General features: G+C 39.0%; 1 protein-coding gene across 8 annotated transcripts in view; it reads left to right on the forward strand.

Annotated features, from left to right (window-relative positions):
* Nucleotides 1-421: 421 nt before the first annotated feature.
* Nucleotides 422-21,001, forward strand: part of add1 (adducin 1 (alpha)) — a 75,303-nt gene continuing 54,723 nt past the window's right edge. For 3 of the 8 annotated variants that reach the window (XM_055632277.1, XM_055632276.1, XM_055632284.1), the window contains exon 1: nt 425-630. The gene's annotated coding sequence lies outside the window, so the exon portion shown is untranslated. Of the gene's footprint in view, nt 631-21,001 lie in introns of all 8 variants that reach the window. The other 5 variants (XM_055632275.1, XM_055632278.1, XM_055632279.1 and 2 more) reach the window with 3 other exon arrangements.

Here is a 21,001-nt window from a genome sequence, read left to right on the forward strand (position 1 = left end):
GCGCCTTGGGCTAATATTTACCATAAAAAATAGATATTTAAAGTGCAAATCACGTTAAATAATTACTGTTTGGTCTAAACTAATGGCTTTGTTGGCTCAGCTTCCCCCCCTCCCCACCAAAATAAAAGGCATGACAGGAAATTAGCGCGGAATGCAAATTCGAACCATTAATCGTTGGCGCGGCGGGGCGCACCCCCGCGACGGTTGGGGCACCACGCACGCGCGCGTTGTGTCGCGGGGAGGGGGCGGGGCGGCGCTCGGCGTCGCGCGTAAGGGGCGGGCTCATCCATCCGCGACCAATCCCATTGGCGCAGCGTGGGGAAGACTGACAGGGGGCGCCGCCAACCCGCTCCCTCCTTTCATTCCTCTCCCACGCCCCACCCTCTGTGGGCCAATGACAGGGCTCGATGCAGCCGCGGGCCGTTGTCTGCGCTCGTCGTCCGCCTCGGTTTGTTCGCCTGAGTGAGCCGCGGTGGGCGCCGCACCCATGTCAGTCTGTGTGTAGCGGAGTGGGGAAAAATAATAATAATAATAATAACAACGCCACCTCCCTCCTGTCACCCCGCTGAGAGAACTACACACATTCAAACACACGCTCACCTCAGATCGTGGTATTTCTCACGCTATCAGGTAAGAAGATGCGCCGAGGGCCCGAATGAAGCGATCAGCGTGAATCCGGCGGTCACTGCACCAGTCCGGCGGCTCATGAGCTTGGATGTCCGTCTGCTCCTGTCGTGGCGGTTGCAGTTCTCCCTGATCGCGGTCTTATCCCGAGCTCTGTGCTGATTTTTATTTAATTGCTCTGCACTGTTGCCATCCATCTACCCCACCCCATTCTTGGCAACGCCGTTTTATTTTCTCCATTGCTCCCACCCTCTGCACTCAACCGCTCCGCGGATGCAAGGTTCTTGTTTGAGTGGGGGGAAAAGCATCATTTTTTAAAAATCTCGTTAACTTTGTATCTAATGCAAAGTATCCCCCTAGTCACCCCTCTGCCGTGGACGCAACCCAGCTACTCCAATGCTGCAACCTGGCTGTGTCTCTTTGTATTGTAGGCGTGTGTCAGTAAATTGGATTACTGCAAAATGAAATATGGCAATGTGTGTTTCAGAGATAAACATAATCGTTGTCTTTTTTTGTTTTTTTAATAATGCAAGAGGAGAAAAAAGTATAACATGTCATTGTATAGTATATGAGTAGTAATCAATAGAAGGCACTAAAAGATAGAAAAGTCGAAGTGTCCTTGTATCGTGTTTTACAATTTTGCGATCGGCTTAATTCCAGTTGAAGTAGTCATCTGCTTGTGGCTTAGTGTTTGTAAGATTTGTATGTCTATATACTATATTTTCAGTTAACAGTTAAATACATTTGATTATTTTTGAACCTAAGATCATAGTCAATTTAATGTGCAGTGTTGCAAACGTTCTGGGATGAGCCTTTTTATATTTTGCTTTCCATTGCTGAGTTGCAATCCTGACTGACCCGGGCCATAGCAATAATCTGAAAATGGGTGGGGATCTACACTTGGTAACCTTTTGCCAAGTATTTCAAATGGATGAACCATTACAGCCCAGGAATAACCAGAGAATGTTAGTCAGATGAGTAAAATTATAATCAAAACAGTCTTAAATTGGGAAACGTCTGATAGAGTTGCTACTTTTCCTGTCTGTATCTTAGTGTCTGAGATTTCCTAATAGCCACAAAATGTGCTCCTCTTCCCATTTCTCTGCACAGCCTTGCAACCCATCTTAGCGATTAACTATTTATTGAAGAAAACATTTTTTTTGTCTTCATTATTCAAACGCCAGTATAGATATTGATAACATTGAAGTATTTGAATTTAAGACCTACTGATTTACTTTGTCATACAATCATAATTTCTTGAACAATTGTTATAGGTTAACCTTTTATTCTATTCCACTTGGTATCCATAAAATTCAGATCTAATTTTCTTACGTTTAATGTTAGGTTTCATATTGAAGACCCCTGATGGTCAACAAACTATCTCCAAGTCTAGAATGTATTTAAAAAAAAGAACTGCAGATGCTGGAGTATACCAAAGACAGGCACAAAATGCTGGAGTAACTCAGCGGGTCTGAAGGAGGATCCCAACCCAAAACGTCACCTATCCATTTTCTCCAGAGGTGCTGCCTGACCCGCTGAATTAGTCCAACATTTTGTGTCCAAGTCTTGAATGTTCACCTCATGACTGGGTGGCAGAATTGATCACAGAATTCAAGGTGTGGTCTAATCAGTACACTATATAACTTCAGCTCAATGTCGCTGCCCTTGTCAGTAAATTAGTACAATGGTTCAAATTGTTTCAATAATGTAAAGAGTTGGGAATAAGGCAAGGAGGAGGTTGGTTGATCTTGTTTGAGATAGATAAAATGTCTGAGCAAAAATAAAAAATAATTCAGCACGTCAGGCTTGCATCTATGGAGGGAAATGGATGATGTGGGACCCTTCTTCAGACTGTCCATTTCCCTCTACTGATGCTGCTTGATCCGCTGAGATCTTCCAGCAGTTTGAATTTTTTTAAATTCTTGATACCGACATCTGCGGTCGCTTGTGTCTCTAAAATATGTGAGTGTTTGCTTGTACAGTTATTTCTTTTGTGTTCTGAAGCCTGCAGGCATTGGTCCAACTTTCAGTGTCTAACAAATGGGCATTTAAAAATTTACTACAGTAGTTTGTTTTGCTGAAATTTTATTTGCAGCATTTGAAGTGACCAGATGAATGTTACAGAATTATATGTTTAAATAAAAGCAAAGATACAGGCCTTTAGCCTTGCACATCCATGCTACAATCAAATACCCATCTATGTCAGTCCCTTTTACTTTCTACTGTTGATTTAAGTGCTCGTTTTTAAATGTTGATAACCACCACCCACTGAGGCAATACGTTCCAGATTCCAACTTCCTTCAAGGAAAAAAAGTTATTCCCCAGACCCACCCCTTCCCCCAAACTACTTATCCTTTATTATCAGCCTATACCGTCTAGTCTTAGATAACTGTGCTGTGAGGAAAGGTATTCTACTGTTCTACTGTGAGGAAAGGTCTTCTACTGAAATCATGGATAGAATAAACCATTATCTTTCATATGTGCAGCCTGTTATTTCTTTATGTCATAGTTTTTCTTTTCCTACTTCCCTGTGCATTAATTTATTCTCCAGCTTGTTGTAATAATGGAACTTGGTTGTAACAAAATTGTTTGCAGCTGTTATTTAAGACTTTTTTAAAATTTTAAAGCTGGTTTAAACTATTGAACCCAAAAGTTCTTGCTCTAAGATATTGAAAACAATTGTGATTTATATATTTTTTATATTTTATTTGGTTAAAGTTACAGTTGTACCCTCATAGATGATCAAATGATTCAGCCAATGGTTGACTTTAACAGATGGCCATTTGGCATATTAGGCTTAATCTTTTTAGCTCAGTCAGCCAGAGAAAATACAGGCTTACTGGGATTTGCTTTAGATCTCTGTCTTCGTCTGCTGCCAAGTTGAGTATCTAATATAAGTCGTCTACAGAGATGAAATTAATATATTTTTTCAAATGCTAATGTTTTGACCTGAATTGATGTCCATGGGCCGTGATTTATTATCATATATAAAGCATTTGTTATTCTGCAGATAGCTTCATTCTTCGTCACTCTTTACTTCTGCTTATCTCTAATTCATGGATTTATAGCTCCAGTTATATTAATATTCTTGCTAGTCCTCTTTGTTAATTGTTTTTTACTGAGGCACACTTTAGTGTACATTGAGCTTTTCCATTGAGGTACTATTTTACTTTGTCATGTTTATAAATCATAATTTACTTTTACTTGGGTGATGAAAGATTTAATTTCTAGGAACTGTTGTATTGGTTCATGGCCAAAACTGAAGTAAGGAACCAATGTTTTATGATCAAGGATCAGGCAGGATACTTTTATTTTGGACTTGTGCACACACTATGGGCAAATGGCTTGTGTGTGCATTTTTTATGATTTGATTCCTTGTCTCAACTCCAGCAAGTTCAGGCCCGGTGCCTACAAAGGCTCATCATATGTTAACGCAATAATTTCTGGGATCATTCTTGTAAACCTCCTCTGGACCCTCTCCAATGCCAGCACATCCTTCCTCAGATATGGGGCCCTAAATGGCTCTCAATACCAAATGCGGTATGACCAGTGCTTTATAAAGCCCCAGCATTTCATCCCTGTATTTTGTAGTCTAGCCCACGCGAAATAAATGCAAGTATTGCATTCGCCAATTTCTTATCGTCTTGAGCAGAGCTATTCCTAAACCAAGCTGTGATGCAACACAACAGTATGTATTCTATGGTGCATCTGTATACGTTTGTAAGAGTCACTGGAGACATGCTGAATTTTCTCCGTCTCCTCAGGAAGTAGAGGCATTGGGTGTCTTCTTGGCTGCCGCATCACTTTGGTTAGTTAACAAGTTCCAGTTTGCGTTTATTGTCACTTAACCAATAAAAGTACAGTGAAATTTAAGTTACCATACAGCCATACTAAGTGAAAAGTAACAATGCACACATAAAATAAAATGTAATATAAACATCCACCACAGTGGAATCCACATTCCTCACCGTGATGGAAGGCAATAAAATTCAGTCATCTTTCTCCTTTGTTCACCTGTGGTCGGGGCCTTTGAACCCGCCGCAGTTCGCCTCTGCCGACGGTCCCATGTCCAAGCCCTCTCGTCAGGATGATCGAAATTCCGGCGTCGGGACGGATTGGAACACTCCGCAGCCTGGAGCATGCGAGTTGCCCTCATCTTACCGGAGACAGCAGCTTCACGGTGTTAAAGTCCATAGGCCCCGCGGTCGGAACCCTTTCACTGGCGTTCCTCAGCAAAGAATCACAGGCTTCATAATGGTAAGTCCGTGCCGCGCCCGTGGCTTGAACCTCCGGGCCGGTCTACAGGCAAGGCCGCACCACTCCACATTGTAGGCCGCCGGGGCGGATGGAGACGCAACACGGAGAAAACAGATCATTGGCAATATTAATGCCATGGACCTTGAAGCTCTCAATTATTTCTACATCTGCAGCATTGATGCTGACTGGCGAATGAACTCCTCCATGCTTTAATGACTAACACCTTTGTCTTGCTGACATTGAAGGAAAGGTTATTGTACTGACACCATGACACTATGTTCTCTATCTCCTTCCTGTACTCCATCTCATAATTATTTGTGATTTGGCCCATGGACAATATTGTCCAAGTATATTCACATACAAGGAATTTGCCTTGGTGCTCCGCCCGCAAGTGACAATATGGCATACAGTGACATCTGCAATATCTTCAAACTATCCTAGATTCATCTTCTAAAAGAAACACACTTCCTGAAAAATTACCCCTTTGATCAAGCTTTTGGTCATCTACTTTGATATCTTCTTGTGTGGTATTATGTCAGTTTATTTGTTTGAGGATGCCTTTGTAAAGCATTGGTGTATTTTTGATATGCAGAATGTGGTGTATGGAAATTATTTATAAATTGTTACGGTTGAATTTATTTTGTTAAATGGCAAAGATTTATAGCTTTGAGAATTATCTTTCTTCATTTCATCTAAATATAATGTTTGCTTTTAATCAATGGCGTAAAGCAACTAAGACTGCTGGAAGAATTAGCATCTTATTTTCGGACATTGATTCATTTTGTATAAATTGAAAAACAAATCTAATACATATTGAATAAATTGAAAAACAAATCTAATAACTTTTTTTAAAATTGCCTTAACGTTTAACATCTTTGATAATGTTGGTGCAGTTATGATTAGATCTAATATCCTTTGATTTTGGTTTGAAAGTTGGGCATTTATTGAAATTATAAATTGAGATACTTGAGTTTGTTATAGTTGCCTCTCAATTAGATATAATTTAGAATTGATGAAAATCAGTGACCTCTTCATCAGAGTTGCCTTTGCTTGGTAATGAATAGATTATTAGTCTTTCAAGTTGAAATGCCCTTGTGTACTGTTTCATTTTCCGCTTACTAAAATGTCAGCAAGTAAACACCTTATTTTGCTCAATCTCGTTTTCTTTTGAAGTTTATTCTGCAAATCTAAAACTTGGCATGGAGCAAGTAAATTTTATATGCACTGGGTTGCATATCTAACATGAGCAGCCAGGAAAGGAGGGATACAGACCATATGCAGGCAGATGTAATTTTAGTTTAATTGGGCATTGTGGTCAGTGCAGACACGGTGACTAGCGCCTATACCAATGCTGTATTTTTCAATGTTTCTATGCAATGTACAGTGAACATATATTTGGAAGGGTATTAGAGTGTATATTTTTAAGGATATAAAGTCTAATTGTTTCTACATCAAAAAACAACATGCTAGTGGAACTCAGTGGGTCAGGCAGCAAATGGGGAGGGAATGGATTGATGGCATTTTGGGACTCTAGACTTGTTTTTTGAGTGTGACTAGTAATTTTCATTTGTCTGAAATGCAAGAGTTCAATATTATTTTTTTTACTAACCATTTCTATATGTTGCTGGTCATCTTTAAGAAATAGAAGCAGGATTTGAGACTTTTTGCTAGACTGCCATTCAGTTTGGTCAGGGATTATCTTTAACTCCAGAGCTACTTTCTTGTACACACCTCTGAAATCTCTTGTCTTGAAAATACTCTGCGACTGAGTATCCACAAACCCCCTGGATAGTAAATTCTAAATTTAAATCTGAAGGATCATATGATCCACATCCCAGAGTTTTGCAAAGGTGGATATGGAGATAATGGATGCTCTGAATATTATCTTTTAATGTCTGGATATTTTCCTGTGGATTGAAAGGTAGTAAATGAAAGGAAGGAGAGAGAAAACAGCAGTATGACCCATTGGCCTATCATCAATAACATTGATAATGCTGGAGCCTGAAATGAAGGGTGTAAAAACAGAACACTGGGAGATGAATGATGCAAGTGAACAGAGTCTGCATGGATTATGAAAGGGAAACCATGCGTGACTAATTTTCCCTTCATGCACAGGATGAAGGGTTATCAACCTGAAACATTAACATTTTTTTTCTCCGCATAATGAGTGTAGCACTTTCTGGGGTTTATTTTGATGAGGTATCCGGCAACTGCAGCTTTTTTTATCGCTTATCTTACATGTCCCAGCTACACTAGCCCCACCTGCTTGCGTTTGGTCCATATCCTTCCAAACCTGCCCTATCCACATACGTGTCTAACTGTTTCTTAAATGTTGGTATAGTCCCTACCTCCTCTGGCAGCTCGTTCCATACATCCACCACCCTTTGTGTGAAAAAGTTACCCTTCAGATTCCTATTAAATCTTTTCCCCTTCACCTTAAACCCAAATCCTCTGGTCCTCGATTCACCTACTCTGGGCAAGAGACTCTGTGTATCTACCTGATCTATTGCTCTCATGATTTATACATGTCTATAAGATCCTGATGCACTCCAAGAAGTAGAGTCCCAGCGTACTCAACCGCTCAGCTCCCCCTAGTCTTGGCAACCTCCTCATAAATATTTTCTGTACCATTTCCAGCTTGACAACATCTTTCCTATAACCCGGTGACCAGAACTGAACACAATATTCTCAATGCAATCTCACCAATGTCTTATACAACTGCAACATGACCTCCCAACTTCTATACTGAGGAAATGAGGATTGAGTGGGAAGGTAGATTTTGGTTTCCTTGCTATTTGAGCCCAACAGAATACAACAATGTAATCTTGGTTGGGTGTATATTTTGATATTGTGGATATTCATGGTCCACTTTTTGCACGGCTCCTGGCTGAGTACTTTATCTTGGTCAAAATGATTCACTTAATATTAATGCATGTCTCCTGTGCTCTTTATCAGTGTTTGGTGTTTTCATCATAAAACAAATCCATGATATGTTTGACATTATACTTGCAGCAATGGTTGACTGATGAGTGGAAGGAATTTTAAAAACACAAATTTAATTGGCCATAGTCAGATATAGCTCCGATTGGTTAATTTATCATTTTATAACCAAGTAGACATTTATTACTTTTTGATGCTGTTACTTGCATACTTATGAGCAGGTGAAAGTATACAAGATTACTTTACAGTACTTGAAATATTTATCAGAGCTACTATAATGAATGATTGAAGCCAAATAATGCACCATTGTGTCCCATTATTCCATATGTACTCGCATGACAAGTATATCACTGACAAATGCCATTTCCCAAATCCAGAAATCCAAGTTTGCAATGATTTAATTTTATTGTTATTCTTGGTCCGATACTCCTTGGTCCTTGAAAATGAAATAATTGTTCTGACGTCTAAACCAAATTTCATTCACTTTTCACCACCTACATCCCTTTTTTGTAAGCTATCTAAGGTTGAAAGCTATCAGTTTAAGAATGTTGCTGTCTTTTCCTGCTCTGAAAGAATGGATGCAATCCAATTCTTATCAACAAGATTGCCTATCCAATGCTATTCAAGCAAACCCGTTGCCTTAAACTCTTGACCCATGTCAACTACAACTCTGTTATGCGTCCATCAGAAATATAAGAAGCAGGTCGGTTAACCCACTGAATGTTATGACTAATTCCATCATGGCCTCAATACTGTTTATTGCACTCTCCATTCTTCTTGACTCTATTATTGGTTAAATATTTATCACTCTGTACCCTGAGTAGATACATTCACTCTGCTTCGTTAGATAGGGGGTAACAAATTCTGAAGTCTTGACTCTGTGAGTGAATCTGCATCTGAGATCACAGACCCCAAATTCTGGATACTCTTATCGGGGAAACATTCTGTCATCTTTTATCCTATTAGTCCCAGCACCCTCGGGATTTTAATAAGATCACATCTCATGCTTCAATATTCTGCAAAGTATAAGTCCAACTGTTTTTCAGGTTTCATCCCCTTCCATCTCTTTCTTCCCCAGGTGCTATTTGAGATCTAACTGGGGGATCATGTTTATGACAGATGTTCTAATCTCTAATGTGGGGCATTATATTATTTACAAAATGTAATTTTAGTTTAATTCAAATCTACAGATTACAATTAAAGGCTTTCTGACTTTGGTCAATTATTGTGAATCTTTTCTTGACATATTTCTGCATGATTCTGCGTAAACATTGGATAGACTAGACTGTAACTAGTGTGCTGGGATTGAAATTCGTTTTTAATATCCATTCATTATACATGTATACATTGAGTATTAGGATATTTTAGTGTTTTTTTTAATTAACTACTAGCATCTCGATGCCTTTCTGTGGAGATAATTTGTTGCAAGTTGTCAGACAAAGTAACAGTATAAATGAGTATTATGTAATGGGCCTGTCCAACAGGCAACTTTTTAGGCGACTGCAGGAGACTATGCGGTCGCCACATGGTTGCCACATGTTCGCGGGTGGTTGCCGGGTAGTCGCCTTCGTGGTCGAGGAGTTCCCGCATTCTGGGAGCTAGTCGCAGCCTCATTATGGTCGCCGCAAATTTTTCAACATGTTGAAAAATTAGCAGCGATCAGAATGAAGCCGCCATTGGAGAGTAGTGAGAGTTCTCGTGCCTTAGGTGGGTTGCCAGGAGGTCGAAGGTTCTCGTAGGTTGCAGCCGGTGCTGACCTGTGAATTTAATTGGCTCATTGGGGGAAAAAAACGTAAGCAGTAGTTTTCAGAACCAAGGATAACCGACCGAGCTTCACAGACTTCTTAAAAGTTGTCTCCACTCCTTCATTCTCACCCCTTCTTTCCCCCCCCCTTTTTTAAAGGACTTACGTGACCCTTCCCCTACACTGTGCTTTTACCGTCTTAATTACAGCGCTAACCTTCCTGTTCATCGTGGTGTGTGTCTGTATCACATTTGCTTTGCACCATGTGAATTTCACTTAGACAGCGCTCCCCCCGCTTGCATAACTGGCTGGTGAAGGAAGCGATGTGTATGTTTGTGTTCCACTCTGACAGTCACCATTCCAGTCGCCCGTTTTTCAGGCTACTGCCGGCTTCTTGACAAGTCACCTGAAAAATCGCCCAAGTAGGACGGGTCCATAAGTGCATGACTCTATGGCTCTAAGTAAACTGTTTCAGGAGTATTTCTGGCGAAATAATTGGAGTATTTTGGTTATGATATCCAAATCCATAACCCACATTTAACTTTCAGAATTTTTTTATATGTCAAATGTGAAATTAATTAGAGGTGAACCTCTATAACTATATTTATCACCTCTGCTTATTTGAAGTAAATAAATCCTAAAGCAAGGTCTACTTTATTAGAACCAATTGAACCTTATTTGTGGCGTCCTTTTCTAAATAAGCAATCAGCGACTTTAAATTCCAAACAATCTCCAGAAGAAAAACTTAAATTAAGTCTATTCCAAGATTTTTGCACAAATGTTTGGGATTTTCTTAAACACATGTGCTATGGATTGTTTAAATTGCTGCTCAGCTATTTGGGCCTCTGCTGCTTTCAGTTGTAGGGTCCTGTATTGGCTAATAGGTGTCAAAGATCAATAGTAATGAACTCCGATACCTCAATTATAGTAGCTGTTAGAATTTTATAGGTGTTTAAATTTGGTAGGTATGAGAGGGTTTTCCTTTGACGACTGTAATTAAAATTGGATAATCTCACTGGAGCAGGAGGATAATGGATGATCTCAATGTGGCATATAATTCTGGGATGGATTGACAAGGGTGATCCCAAAAGACAAGTTGAAGTGCTAGGGATCAGCCATTTTATGACTGAGATGACAAATTCAAAGTTGTGATCATTTTTTGGGCACAATGGGATAAGTTGGGAAAGCAGAAGTACAAAAACAGACATGATATTTAAGTATTCAAGTTGGATAAGGAAATTTTAGATGTTAAGAGATATGAGATAAGTGCCACTCAGGTAAATGATCTTGCTGAAGGTTGGCTTTTGGTGCAGGCATAAGGCAACAAATGTCCTCTGACTGCTATTTCTTGTTACCCTTTGTTAATGTTCTGGTGGAACAGGCTTGAGAGGTTGGCTGTGAATATTTACCTTCATGAAGTTATTACTTTGACAGCTTGAAAATTCAACTATATTAGACTGAGCATGCCAATTTCAGAAAACAGTAATTGGGTAGCAACTGTAAGAGTATATTTAAAACTTTTTTCTTAATTCCTGATTTGTAATTATTTATTAATGCATAAAATTCTGGTAGCTTTGCAGACATTCTGCTTGATATCTTCACTATATCTTTACTCCTTTTTATGATTTCTATTTATTTTGTAGGCAATTTCATGGGATGTGGAAGGAAGTCTGAGGAGGAAATCTTGTGCATTTATATAGAGGATGTGTGTGTGAGATAGTCTAGCGACTTCCTTCCTAATATGTAAGGTGAAATTAAATGCTATTTCGCACAGGCCTGTTATATTTTTATATGTTCAATATCTCTTTCTTATTCATTGATCTTGATTGTGATTTCCCTTCTCATCCATTCTGATTTCCCCTTCCGTCATCAAAGATGTAGGCATCCAATGTAATTTCTCCTCTTAAAGCATGTAGGTCAAGGACTAGCAAAGGTATTTTTGCGCATTAAAATTTACACTCTAGTATCCTAACACTTGATTTATTCATTTTGTTTGGTGTGGTGGTTGCTGGCAAGGCCAGCATTTGTTGCCTATCTACAGGTAGTGGTTTTCCCAAGTGGCTGATTGCCTTGTTTCCTTGGTGGTTTGGTACTGTTGAAGTGGGCCAGATAAGTGACCTCAACACACAGTGGACAAGTGAACAGCACACGGTGTGATGTTAATGGAAGATTAGTTCAGTTTAATTTATTGTCAAGTGTACAGGGGTACAGCGAAATGCTCTTTTGTTGCATGCTATCCAGTCAGCGGAAAGTGTATACATGAAGACAATGTTTTGGGGATGGATGAATTACCAATTGGATGAGTTGCTTTGTCCTGAATGGTATTGTGTCTATTTAAGGTTACACACATCCATGCATATAGAAAAAAAATCCATCATTTTCCTGATTGTTGGTCCTTATGGATGATGAAAAGGCTTGAGTATCAAATGATAATTCTTGCCACTGGATATACCACAAACTCTGACTGTTCCTGGTGTTGCTGTTCTTGATCTGTTTCTGGTCACACAAGATAGTGATTGTGGGAGACTTGGCAAGGATAATAAATGTCAAGAATAAGCAATTGGACCCTTGTTTGAACTGATCGTTCTTTGGAGTGAATGTAACTTGCCACTGATCAGCCCTTGCCTATGTGTTGTCTGTGTTTTGATGCACGCATGCATATCTGTTTTAGTGCAAAGTTATGAGTGGAATCAGACATTGTGATTAATAGAAAATATCCATATTTTTGGCGTTACGGTGTATAGAAGGACATTAGGAAGCTGAAGCTGGTCTGACCTATTTGGGGTGGGATGATTAACCACAACACTGTCTTCCTTTGTTCAAATTATAATCAAATTGGTGGTATTTTTTTCTCAATGCCTGTTGAGTTCATTTCAACAGGGCTTGATGCCACTGTCAACTGATGCCTTAATGTCAAGGGGAATTGTTCTCATCTTGCCACTGAAATTCAGTTTTTTGGTTGCTCAGGACTGAATGGCCCTGTTAAATCCCAAACTAGGGGTTGGTAAGTAAGTGCTGCTTGGTATGGTTTGGGCAGTTTTCCGCATTGCTGGGAGGATGCTAGTTCTTTAACTACTGGAACAGCTTGACGCGATATGGATAGTGTATCTGTATACTGTGGGACAGCTTGATTGTTATCATGTATAGTCTTTCCACCGACTGGATAGCACGCAACAAAAACGCTTTTCACTGTACATTGGTACACGCAACAATAAACTAAACTTACCGAACGAAAAAAAAGTCTTTAGTAATGGAAAGATTTCTTGTCCCATGGAGTCATAGAGTAATACAACATGGAAACAGGCACCTCACCCCCATCTTGTCCATGCTGACCAAGTTGGCACATTGTGCAAGTTCCATTTGCTGCCATTTGTCCCAAAGGCCTCTTATAACTCTCCTCTACATATCTGTCCAAATATCTTTTAATTCATAATTACAATTTCTTCAATAGCTTTATCTGGCTGCTCAGTCTAGATACAGACTTCCAACTGAGTAAAAACGTTGCTGCTGTGGTCCCTCTTAAAGCTATTCCTTTTTACTTTAAGTTAATTCCCTTAGCTTTTGAATCCTCTGCCCTGGTGATAAAGACTAAGCATTTGCTTTATCCAAGTTCTTTTGAGTTTTTGCTGGGTACTCTAATCTTCTCTCACGTCCCGAAGACTGGTAAATTATTTGGTTACCATAAATTAACCCATTCTGGTATAGGCGAGTGCCAAAATAGGAGAAGGGAGTATGAAAGTGAGACTGGCATTGCTGTGCTGGGCCTTTTTTATCTTGTAAGAATTTTTTTTAATTTAGCCGGAAATCCTTCTCCCTCATTGAGCTCTATATTATAATTCACCATGAAGGCTATTAATTTATTGGATGTGTTATAAGAGCTAGATCCAGGGGGATGATTCCTCTGGTTGAGGAGTCCACAACCTGGGGTAATAACCTTAGAATAAGAGTAGGTCATTTAAGATTGAGGTCACAAGAAATGTATTCATGCGATGAGTGTGGAATTCTTTCTTGCAGAGGACTGGAGTATCTTTTGAAAAAAGATCCATAGATTTTGGAGATTTAAGACAATTGAGAATGGTGCAGGAAAGTGGTGTTGGTTGTAGATCAGCTATGATCTTAATGAATGGACAGCAGCCTTAATGAGCTGCCCCAGGCTCCTTTAAAAAAAAAAAAATTTAAATCAAAAAAAATCTTTGTCTTCACTGAGTTTTCATGAGGGATTGTATACAAAAACAGATGTAATGTTGATGCTCTATAAGGTGCAGGTAAGGCAGCATTTGGAATATTGTGAGCAATTTTGGGCACCATATCTGAGGAAGGATGTGCTGGCCCTGGAGAAGGTCCAGAGGAGGTTTACAAGAATGATCCCAGGAATGAGTAGGTTAACCTATGGGCCTGTAGTTTAGACGATTTGCTGGAGTTTAGAAGAATGAGGGTGGACCTCAATGAAACATACAGAATAGTGAAAGGCTTGGATAGAGTGGATGTGGAGAGGACGTTTCCACTAGTGGGAGAGTCTAGGACTAGAGGTCATATCCTCAGAATTAAAATACATTCTCTTAGGAAGGAGATGAGGAGAAATTTCTTTAGTCAGAGGGTGGTGAATCTGTGGAATTCTTTGCCCCAGAAGGCTACGGAGGCCAAGTCAGTGGATATTTTTAAGGCAGCGATAGATAGATAGATAGATGGATTATTGATTAGTACATGTGTCAGAGGTTTTGGAGAGAAGGCAGGAGAATGAGGTTAGGAGGGAGAGATAGATCAGCCATGATTGAATGGCGGAGTAGACTTGATGGGCTGAATGGTCTAATTCTACTCATATTCCTTATGACAAGTGAAAATTATCTCCAGGTTCAGTCCTCTGACTTTATCTTAATTCATTTTGTAAATTCTAATGATCCTTGCTCTTATAACCTGATGGGTGGAATTCCATTGTAGTTTACATGTTTTAGTTAGGATTCTTTAGCATTGGTTTTAATCTGGGCAAAATACTTTTCGCTCCCATTCCTTTAATTGGCGAGTCCAACAGACTTTTTGTGTTTCTGAGGCTTGCTTGCACAAATCTGAGCTCTTGTATCTTGTAAAGATGATGTTACAAGAAATATTTGTATGTTTTGATTTCACTAATCAAGTTACCACCTGCTACATCCCTAAAACGAACCAAACACAAGTCATAAAAGGCACCTTCCTGTATCTGTTCATAATACATTTATTCTTGCTTACCTGAACTCCTGCACAGTTTTGAAGTTAACTATATCCTTCTCATACTCTTCTTCCTCCTCAAACACTTCTTCAATGTTATCTAGCCCATTGAGATGCCACATGCTTGTTCCACTTTTATGTATTCAATCATTGCTGAAATGTATTCAACCTACGGTCCTCTGCAGTTACGAAGCACTACTTGCTAGAAGCTGTTTTGAGACAGCTTAACCTCTTTGTAAGTAGTGATGACTTTTTTTTCAGACACTTTAACAATATTTTATGGAGCTTCGATTTGGATTGCATTTGATTAGATGAATTTCAGCCATGGAGGTTTAAATTCCATTGCAATATTTGAGGCAAATGATTCTATACCCACATCCGTTTTCCATGAAGAAAATTATAGTGGTTATTTTTTTTATAAATCGCTATTGTTTTTAATTATATAAAATTATTTTTGTATTCCATTGAAAACTAATTCCATGGCAACTTAACATTAACTGCATCTAATTGATAGCATTTATGTCTGAATTGCTTACAATAATGATCCCTGCTAAATCTACGGATTTGTCCCGTTATTATAATTTGTATAATCTGCAGCAGCTCTAAAAATATGTAATACATTTTCCTAAGGTTAATAAAATATCTTAAGGTTAATAAAATTGCACTTTTTCTGTGCTGTTTCATTTATCGGAATCATAGAGCACAGAAATGGACCCTTCAGCCGCCCATATCCACGCTGACCCATTTCCCCAGCTACACTAATCACATTTGCATGAATTGGAACTGTAACCTTCTATTCCTTGCCTATTTAAGTCTAAATGCCTCTTAAACGTGCTAATTGTATATGATTATACCACCTCTCCCGGCAGTGCATTCCAGATCTCAGCTGTGTTCTATGGAAAAATAAACTGTAAAAAGATCAACTCAATTATTCTGTACGTGAAGTTGGCAAATGTATATGATTCATAATTGTGATTACTTTCAGGGTTATAGTTATAATAGAACACAAAGATTAACCATTATGTATTTTTGTTACATGATAGGAAATGTGCTCATCTGCCTAAACTAATCACTAAGCCAATTTTAGATCCGCTTGACCAGGGTCCTGTGTGCCTCAACCTTCTGGACCAGCCTCCCAAGCAGAGCAGAGGCAAATGCTGGGGATATTTACCATCGAGTGACAGTATTCAATTTCATTCATAAATACTCAGCAAATAAACCAGCCTGTGGCTGCTAGCAGCATGATATGGGCACCATTCTGGCATTGAAACATTAATGCCAAAATTGTGCCAGGCAATGACCATCACCTGCAAGAGAGTCTAACAACCTATCCTATCACCAGATTCCTATGCTGTATAATGCTCCTTGAATCCCTATCCACTTCCCTCCTTCAAATCCTCCTCACTAACATTTCATGCTGTGAGTAATCCCATCAATTCCATTTTGCGCCACTCTCTGTTATTTCCCTATCTCTCTCACTTTCTCATTGAGTCCCCAGTGATTTTCCTGCCATCATCTGTACTATAGAAAATTTATGGTAGCTAATTGAATTACCATGTCATCTGCAGGATGTGCAAAGAAACCCACTTAGTCGAAGGTTGAACTCCACGTAACCTGGGTTGCTGAAGCTATGCAGCAGCAGCACCTTTTATATATTTCATTGTATCATCTACCTTAGTAATGTTGATCAAGGAGAGACTTTAGGTTGAAACTAAAAACACACTGATTGTTGAGGTTAGAAATCAGTTGTGAATCTAGATGGATTCTACTGAACCATCAATGAAGGCTATCTACAAAATGAAGAAATTTATGTTTATAATTGCAACATGCCTGTTGAATGGAATCGAACTGTAAAAGTTTAATTGAAGCTTAAAGTTTATCCTGACGGTAAACACAGTAAAAGTGCTCATTATGTACAGCGATACTAACAGCTTAAAATTTACCATGGCATTTGTCATTCTTTAGCATCATAGGCATAATTTTCACCGTATGTTCATAAAATTAATTGGATTCTCCCAATATTGCAGTCAAAGTTTGAACTTTCTTTGAGTACTTTAGAAATTAGTAGGGTTTGCAGTCATGATCTTCATAGAAATCCATTTCTTGACTTTTTCATGGTTCCAATGAAGGATGTTTATGGTACAGTTTTAAATAGTACATTTGCTCTGCTTTGCTTTTCACAAGCTTCTGAAGGCTAAAATTAACCTGTTACTGGTGAATAAGTGCAGAATTTGACTCAAACAACTGAACAACGAATGACTTTCTTCAGTTTGTATGAATGGCTTTGTCAGTTATGCTGTTTATAACCCCAAAAATTGCATGTGGCCTTCTTGAGGACTTTAGAGGGATTCTTCAGAACCAGTTAATCTATTGCTTTAGTCTTTTATTATATTATGCAGTGAACTTGCCTTTTACTATTATGTAATTGGAACTAAAATTAGCCTCATCAGAGAATCTTTTTTCAGAACTTTATTTTTGGCTGCCTGATATAATTGAAAATAATTTTGCTTTGTAATTCGCTTGGTAAATCCGTCTTTACTGTATTTTTTCAGTTTTTACAAAATGTTCTGGATTAAATGTCAAAGCAGTCATTGCTGTTTGTGTTAAAATCGTGCAACCTCAGTATTCTATCATCCTCCAAAAAAGCTTCAGTTGCTGTTTAATCATGTGTCTACCTACCTTCCCAAAGAAAACATGCCTAAGAGTAATGGTGGGGAGGTAGAGGTCAACAACGTTCTTATTATTCAAAGTGTTCTGAAAGGTTTTGGTTTCCTATGCTCCACTTTATTTAATTATTTAAGTAGGTTAGAATGTGCAGCTGTCAAAGAAGCAAATCTGAAAAGCAAAAAAGGCAGCTTATGAATATATAATTTGTTAACCACCTACCCATTCTTTCTTCCCCCCCCCCCCCATGAAGTGCCATTGCCCGCATACAATGTGACATTCTGCCTGTCTTCCTCTTTTTCATTGCTGTGCATCATCCGATGCACCAAGAAGTAGTAATTCATGCACTAAATCATCCGATTTGCACCAAGGAGTAGTAATTCAGTTGTTTTGTGTACATATGTGTACTTTTTTTAGTCATGTTTTCAGTTACTTAGTTTAGAGAATGACAGAACTTTCCACTGATTTCATCTCGTCCAAGCAAAACACATTTTAATAAAAAAACACACTGTCTTCAAAATGGATGCAATCAGGATCAGTCAGTTGAAAACCAATGGAACCAGTCAGTTGAGTTCATTTTGTTTAAACAATTATATGCAAGAAGAAAAGTAATATAAAAAGCAATCTACTTAAGATAACTTAAATTCAGCAAATACGAATATATGAAAAAATGATTTAAAAAATCCCATGTTTGTTTTTGGGGAGGTGCAACCTAATTGTAGATGTAAACCATAGAATATTTTAAATAGATTTAATACTGTAATTTTGTTTTAGTTCATCCCTTCCCCATTATTCGTCTTTGCTTCTGTGCCTTCTTATCCAAGCAAACAACGTTCTCCTGTTTAGCAAAAGTGCCTATTGGCATAAGATTAGAGACTATTCTTTCTTCCTTTATGTTCTCCCTTTACACAAATTACCCTCTGAAAAAAGCTGAAGCACTTGATTCCCAGGCTTCCAATAATGGTGAAAAGGAAAACAAACTGCGGATGTTGGAAATCTGAAATAAAATTAAAATGCTGTAACTACTCAGCAATTCAGGCAGCATGTGAGGAAGTATATTTCAGATACGTGAGATTTCAACAGAACCCAAAAATGGTGCGTTGTAACCAGGCAGAGAGTATGGACTAATCCATGATTTGTCCTGTATTCTTATTTCCTACTCTTTCAGAGAAGTTCATCATATCTCAGGTTGTACAAATTGGTGTCACTTCTGTAGTTTGTAAATGATGGAACAACCTATTTTTCTTTCCCAGGGTTGGGAAATCCAGAAACATAGGTTTCAGGGAAGAGGGGAAAGATTTAATAATAACCTGAGGGGCAACTCTTTCACACAGAGGGTGGTACGCCTATGCATTGAGCTCCTCGCAGTGTTCTTGGATATACCTGATTTATCTATCCTTTATCCTTGCACATGAGCTATATTTCCATAGGTAAGTGCCATCTGAAGATCTAAGAACACCCAATAATGGTAAAAGGAAAACAAACTGCCTTAGTTAAAATGCTGTAACTACTCAGCAATTCAGGCAGCATGTGAGGAAGTATATTTCAGATACGTGAGATTTCAACAGAACCCAAAAATGGTGCGTTGTAACCAGGCAGAGAGTATGGACTAATCCATGATTTGTCCTGTATTCTTATTTCCTACTCTTTCAGAGAAGTTCATCATATCTCAGGTTGTACAAATTGGTGTCACTTCTGTAGTTTGTAAATGATGGAACAACCTATTTTTCTTTCCCAGGGTTGGGGAATCCAGAAACATAGGTTTCAGGGAAGAGGGGAAAGATTTAATAATAACCTGAGGGGCAACTCTCACACAGAGGGTGGTACGCCTATGCATTGAGCTCCTTGCAGTGTTCTTGGATATACCTGATTTATCTATCCTTGCACATTAAAGAATATATTTGTCATAGGTAAGTGCCATGAAGATCTACCGAACGGGTTCCTTAGTTAGTGGTTGTCAAATGAGGAGAGAAATCAGTATGCTGGGTGTATTCAGGCTGTATCCATTGAAACAAATAAGAGGTCACTTCATTGAAACACGTGACTCTGAATGAGTTCAACAAGTTGGATGCTGAGAGGATTATTCCCCTAGCCATTGGAACTTAAATGGAAAAGACATTTCTTTACATCGAGGGTGGTGAATCTTTGGAGTTTTAGACTTTAGACATACAGCATTGGAAACGGGCTCTTTGGCCCACCAAGTCCGCGCAAACCAGCGATCACCCCGTACACTAGTACTAAATTACTCACCAGGGATAGTTTTCAATTTACCAAGCCATTGTATTGACCTACAAACCTGTACGTCAATGTGGTGTGGGAGAAAAACAGGGCACCTGGAAAAAACCCACCAGGTTAATAGAAGAACATACAAACTCTGTACAGACAGCACCCGTAGTCAGGGTCAAACCTGGGTCTCTGGTGCTATAAGGCAGCAACTCTACTGTTTTTTTCCACGGAGTTTTCTATTATGGAATTCAACAGCTACTTTCCTCAAACCATCAGATTTTTGAACCAACCTGCACAGTAAAATATCTCAGCACATCTTCCACAGATCAACTTGTTGGTCCCTAAACTGTCTCACACTTCCTCCTTGACAAGTGCTTCTTTTAAATTTGTATTCATAATATCTTTGAGTTCCATTCTGTGTTAACTCCAATTCTGTTTTTGTTCTCCCACTTTCCACTACCAGTCTACTTTCTCACTTCTTGAACATAATATACTCTATTAGCCCGCTGATTCCCATGAATCTGGTCATGTACAAGCAGTGACAGCACCAACATAAACAGGAGATTATTCCTTTGGCCATTTTTATTTAATTGAAGTTTCCCCCCCCCCCCCCCCCCCCCCCCCCCCCGATTCTTTCAAGCTCCCCAGTGACATGCCGGCTAAAATTGAAAAGACCAGTTTGTAAAAGTGAAGTAGAAAGTCGATGCAGGGCACTAGAATAAGTTCAGGAATCTAAGATTGTAGTAAAGTAATAGAAACAGGTATGAAAATGGTGTTAATATTTTCATTTCAAAATGATATTCATTAATAAATGGTTTCACATCTCAAATATTGCAATTAATATTTAAATGTTAAGCAAATTCTGTCTGAAGTCGACAGTAATGGAAGCTGGAAATACCGTACTGATACACATTTTGCTCTATTAAAAGCACTATGGTTTAGATACTAAACCTTGTGTCTACAAGAAATAAGTGAAAAGGGCAGAGCCGACTATTAGACAATTCAGTTTTCACACTTTAAATGCATCATCTATAAATAGCAGTTCTCAAGTATTGGTATGCTGAAAGCTTCCAGAACACTCAGCTTGGCGTTGAAGTCTCCTAGAAAATGGTTGAATATTGGAGCTCCTCTAGTATTTTTGATAGACACTGAGATTCTTTGCTTGCATACACAATGTCTACAAATAGCAGCCACCGACGGCGCTGACAAAGTTACAAAGCACACCGGCTCCTCCTTTTGTTCTCCCCCCCCCCCCCCCCCCCCCCCCCCCCCCCCCCCCCCTAGCGGTTCCCCCAGGCCGGGTCCCCATTGTCCTTTGTCTCCACACCCCCCCCCTATGGTCCA

The sequence above is a fragment of the Leucoraja erinacea genome, chromosome 3 (genome assembly GCF_028641065.1).
Source record: "Leucoraja erinacea ecotype New England chromosome 3, Leri_hhj_1, whole genome shotgun sequence".
NCBI classification, from domain to species: domain Eukaryota; kingdom Metazoa; phylum Chordata; class Chondrichthyes; order Rajiformes; family Rajidae; genus Leucoraja; species Leucoraja erinaceus.